The sequence below is a fragment of the Arachis hypogaea genome, chromosome 4 (assembly GCF_003086295.3).
Source record: "Arachis hypogaea cultivar Tifrunner chromosome 4, arahy.Tifrunner.gnm2.J5K5, whole genome shotgun sequence".
NCBI lineage: Eukaryota > Viridiplantae > Streptophyta > Magnoliopsida > Fabales > Fabaceae > Arachis > Arachis hypogaea.
In genome coordinates, this window is record NC_092039.1 from 100,684,472 (window position 1) to 100,690,161 (window position 5,690).

General features: G+C 40.9%; 1 non-coding gene across 1 annotated transcript; it reads left to right on the forward strand.

Moving 5' to 3' along the window:
- Nucleotides 1–3,572: 3,572 nt before the first annotated feature.
- LOC112799363 (small nucleolar RNA R71) lies at nucleotides 3,573–3,680 on the forward strand. The gene has a single exon (XR_003200940.1). It is a non-coding gene; the product is annotated as a small nucleolar RNA R71 (small nucleolar RNA).
- The last annotated feature ends 2,010 nt before the right edge of the window (nucleotides 3,681–5,690 follow it).

Consider the following 5,690-nt stretch of genomic DNA (forward strand, 5'->3'; position numbering starts at 1 on the left):
CTTCCTTGTCTTTGTTGCTCCTCCCTCATGATTCTTTGATCTTCTCTAATTTCATGGAGGATGATGGAGTGTTCTTGATGCTCCACCCTTAGTTGTCCCATGTTGGAACTCAATTCTCCTAGGGAGGTGTTTAGTTGCTCCCAATAGTTTTGTGGAGGAAAGTGAATCCCTTGAGGTATCTCAGGGATCTCATGATGAGTGGGGTCTCTTGTGTGCTCCATCCTCTTCTTAGTGATGGGCTTGTCCTCATCAATAGGGATGTCTCCCTCTATGTCAACTCCAACTGAATAACAGAGGTGACAAATGAGATGAGGGAAGGCTAACCTTGCCAAGGTAGAGGACTTGTCCGCCACCTTATAGAGCTCTTGAGCTATAACCTCATGAACTTCTATTTCTTCTCCAATCATGATGCTATGAATCATGATAGCCCGGTCTATGGTAACTTCGGACCGGTTGCTAGTGGGAATGATTGAGCGTTGGATAAACTCCAACCATCCTCTAGCCACGGGTTTGAGGTCATGCCTTCTCAATTGAACCGGCTTCCCTCTTGAATCTCTCTTCCATTGGGCGCCCTCTTCACATATGATTGTGAGGACTTGGTCCAACCTTTGATCAAAGTTGACCCTTCTAGTGTAAGGGTGTTCATCTCCTTGCATCATGGGCAAATTGAATGCCAACCTTACACTTTCCGGACTAAAATCCAAGTATTTCCCCCGAACCATAGTAAGATAATTCTTTGGATCCGGGTTCACACTTTGATCATGGTTCTTGGTGATCCATGCATTGGCATAGAACTCTTGAACCATCAAGATTCCGACTTGTTGAATGGGGTTGGTAAGAACTTCCCAACCTCTTCTTCGGATCTCATGTTGGATCTCTGGATATTCACCCTTTTTGAGTGAAAAAAGGGATCTCGGGGATCACCTTCTTCAAGGCCACAACTTCATAGAAGTGGTCTTGATGCACCCTTGAGATGAATCTCTCCATCTCCCATGACTCAGAGGTGGAAGCTTTTGCCTTCCCTTTCCTCTTTCTAGAGGTTTCTCCGGCCTTGGATGCCATAAATGGTTATGGAAAAACAAAAAGTAATGCTTTTACCACACCAAACTTAAAATGTTTGCTCGTCCTCGAGCAAAAGAAGGAAGAAGAGAGGAGAAGAAGAAGAAATGAGGAGAAAGGGAATGACTTTGGGTTTGGCCAAAGGGGGGAGAAATGGTGTTTAGGTTGTGTGGAAAGGAAGGAGTGAAGGAGGGTTTATATAGGAGAGGGAAAAGGGTAGGGTTTGGTCATTGGAGGGTGGGTTTGGGTGGGAAAGTGGTTTGAATTTGAATGGTGAGGTAGGTGAGGTTTTATGAAGGATGGATGTGAGTGGTGAAGAGAAAGATGGGATTTGATAGGTGAAGGGTTTTTTTTTTGGGGAAGAGGTGTTGAGGTGATTGGTGAATGGGTGAAGAAGAGAGAGAGTGGTGGGGTAGGTGGGGATCCTGTGGGGTCCACAGATCCTGAGGTGTCAAGAAAAAGTCATCCCTGCACCAAATGGCAAGCAAAATCTCGTTTTGTGCCAATTCTGGCGTTAAACGCCGGGCTGGTGCCCCTTTCTGGCGTTAAACGCCCAGAATGGTGCCAGACTGGGCGTTAAACGCCCAACAGCTAGCCTCACTGGCGTTTAAACGCCAGTAGGTGCGTCCTCCAGGGTGTGCTGTTTTTCTTCCTGTTTTTCATTCTGTTTTTGCTTTTTTCATTGATTTTGTGACTTCTTATGATCATCAACCTACAAAAAATATAAAATAACAAAAGAAAATAGTTAATTATAAAACATTGGGTTGCCTCCCAACAAGCGCTTCTTTAATGTCATTAGCTTGACAGAGGACTCTTATGGAGCCTCAGAAATGCTCAGAGCTATGTTGGAACCTCCCAACACCAAACTTAGAGTTTGAATGTGGGGGTTCAACACCAAACTTAGAGTTTGGTTGTGGCCTCCCAACACCAAACTTAGAGTTTGACTGTGGGGGCTCTGTTTGGCTCTGTTTTGAGAGAAGCTCTTCATGCTTCCTCTCCATGATGACGGAGGGATATCCTTGGGCCTTAAACACCAAGGATTCTTCATTCACTTGAATGATCAACTCTCCTCTATCAACATCAATCACAGCCCTTGCTGTGGCTAGGAAGGGTCTGCCAAGGATGATGGATTCATCCATGCACTTCCCAGTCTCTAGGACTATGAAATCAGTAGGGATGTAATGGTCTTCAACTTTAACCAGAACATCCTCTACAAGTCCATGGGCTTGTTTTCTTGAGTTGTCTGCCATCTCTAGTGAGATTTTTACAGCTTGTACCTCAGAGATCCCTAACTTCTCCATTACAGAGAGAGGCATGAGGTTTACACTTGACCCTAAGTCACACAAGGCCTTCTTGAAAGTCATGGTGCGTATGGTACAAGGTATTGAAAACTTCCCAGGATCCTGTCTCTTTTGAGGCAGTTTCTCCCTAGACAAGTCATCCAGTTCCTTGGTGAGCAAAGGGGATTCATCCTCCCAAGTCTCATTTCCAAATAACTTGTAATTTAGCTTCACGATTGCTCCAAGGTATTTAGCAACTTGCTCTTCAGTGACATACTCATCCTCTTCAGAGGAAGAATACTCATCAGAGCTCATGAATGGCAGAAGTAAGTCCAGTGGAATCTCTATGGTCTCAGTTTGAGCCTCAGATTCCCATGGTTCCTCATTGGGGAACTCATTGGAGGCCAGTGGACGCCCAGTGAGGCCTTCCTCAGTGGCGTTCACTGCCTCTTCTCCCTCCCAAAATTCGGCCATGTTGATGGCCTTGCACTCTCCTTTTGGATTTTCTTCTGTATTGCTTGGGAGAGTACTAGGAGGGAGTTCAGTAATTTTCTTGCTCAGCTGACCCACTTGTCCTTCCAAATTTCTAATGGAGGACCTTGTTTCAGTCATGAAACTTTGAGTGGTTTTGATTAGATCAGAGACCATGGTTGCTAAGTCAGAGGTGTTCTGCTTAGAATTCTCTGTCTGTGGCTGAGAAGATGATGGAAAAGGCTTGCTATTGCTAAACCTGTTTCTTCCACCATTATTATTGTTGAAACCTTGTTGAGGTCTCTGTTGATCTTTCCATGAAAGATTTGGATGATTCCTCCATGAAGGATTATAGGTGTTTCCATAGGGTTCTCCCATGTAATTCACCTCTTCCATTGAAGGGTTCTCAGGATCATAAGCTTCTTCCTCAAATGAAGCTTCCTTAGTATTGCTTGGTGCATTTTGCATTCCAGACAGACTTTGAGAAATCATATTGACTTGTTGGGTCAATATTTTGTTCTGTGCCAATATGGCATTCAGAGTGTCAATCTCAAGAACTCCTTTCTTCTGACCAGTCCCATTGTTCACAGGATTCCTTTCAGAAGTATACATGAATTGGTTATTTGCAACCATTTCAATCAGTTCTTGAGCTTCAGTAGGCGTCTTCTTCAGATGAAGAGATCCTCCAGCAGAGCTATCCAAAGACATCTTGGACAGTTCAGAGAGACCATCATAGAAAATACCTATGATGCTCCATTCAGAAAGCATATCAGAAGGACACTTTCTGATTAATTGTTTGTATCTTTCCCAAGCTTCATAGAGGGATTCTCCTTCCTTCTGTCTGAAGGTTTGGACTTCCACTCTAAGCTTACTCAATTTTTGAGGTGGAAAGAACTTTGCCAAGAAGGCATTGACTAGCTTTTCCCAAGAGTCCAGGCTTTCTTTAGGTTGAGATTCCAACCATGTTCTAGCTCTGTCTCTTACAGCAAAAGGGAATAGCATAAGCCTGTAGACCTCAGGGTCAACCTCATTAGTCTTGACAGTGTCACAGATTTGCAAGAATTCAGCTAAAAACTGATGAGGATCTTCCAATGGAAGTCCATGGAACTTGTAATTCTGTTGCATTAGAGAAACTAATTGGGGCTTAAGCTCAAAGTTGTTTGCTCCAATGGCAGGGATAGAGATGCTTCTCTCATAGAAGTCGGGAGTAGGTGCAGTAAAGTCACCCAGCACCTTCCTTGCATTGTTGGCATTGTTGTTTTCGGCTGCCATGTGTTCTTCTTCTTTGAAGAATTCGGTCAGGTCCTCTAAAGAGAGTTGTGCTTTGGCTTCTCTTAGCTTTCTCTTCAAGGTCCTTTCAGGTTCAGGGTCAGCCTCAACAAGAATGCCTTTGTCTTTGCTCCTGCTCATATGAAAGAGAAGAGAACAAGAAAATGTGGAATCCTCTATGTCACAGTATAGAGATTCCTTGAAGTGTCAGAGGAAAAGAAGAGTAGAAGACAGAAGTAGAAAATTCGAACTTATCAAAGAAGATGGAGTTCGAATTTTGCATTAAGGGATAGTGTTAGTCCATAAATAGAAGGATGTGAGAAGGAGGGAAGTAATTTTCGAAAATTAAGTAAAAGATTTTGAAAGCATTTTTGAAAACACTACTTGATTTTCAAAAATGAAAGTGGAAAAGAAATCAAGTGATTTTTGAAAAAGATTTTGAAATTAGAAATCAAGAGAGATTTGATTGAAAACTATTTTGAAAAAGATGTGGTTAAGAAGATATGATTGGTTTTAAAAAAATGTGATTGAGAAGATATGTTTTGAAAAACATTTTAAAAAGATTTGATTTTGAAAATTAAAAACTTGACTAACAAGAAAAGATATGATTCAAATATTAAACCTTTCTCAACAGAAAAGGCAACATACTTGAAATGTTGAATCAAATCATTAATTGGTAGCAAGTATCTTTGAAAATGGAAAGAAATTGATTTTGAAAAAGATTTGATTGAAAAATTGATTTGAAAAAGATTTGATTTTGAAAAGATTTTGAAAACTAAAAAAAATTTGATTTGAAAACAAAATCTTCCCCCTTGTGCCATCCTGGCGTTAAACGCCCAGAATGGTGCACATTCTGGCGTTTAACGCCCAAAATGCTACCCTTTTGGGCGTTAAACGCCCAGCCAGGTACCCTGGCTGGCGTTTAAACGCCAGTCTGTCCTTCTTCACTGGGCGTTTTGAACGCCCAGCCTTTTCTGTGCAATTCCTCTGCTGAATGTTCTGAATCTTCAATTCTCTGTATTATTGACTTGAGAAGACACAAATTAAAAATATTTTTGGATTTTTAATAATAAGGATAAATCAAAATGCAACAAGAATCAAATAACAATGCATGGAAGACACCAAACTTAGCAGTTTGTATACTGCTGACACTAACAAAATGAGAATGCATATGAGACACTCAAAACACTCAAGTCAATAGAATTCAAAGATCAGAGCACGAAAATCATCAAGAATTACTTGAAGATCCTTAAGACACATGAATGAATGCATGCAATTGACACCAAACTTAAGATGAGACACTAGACTCAAACAAGAAATTTTTGGATTTTATGATTTTTTTTTTTATTTTTTTGTGTTTTTCGAAAATTAAGTGGAAAAAGAAAATAAAGGTATCAAAATTCTTAATGAGAATTCCAGGAATCATGCAATGTTAGTCTAAAGCTTCAGTCTAAAGGAATTAGACATGGTCAGCCAAGCTTCAGCAGAACATTGCATTCAAGAGCTAAATTGATGAAGATCAATCAGCTTTGGTGATGATAAGAACATCACCTTGAAACACTAGAATTCATTCCTAAGAACTCTGAAGAAAAAATACCTAATCTAAGCAAC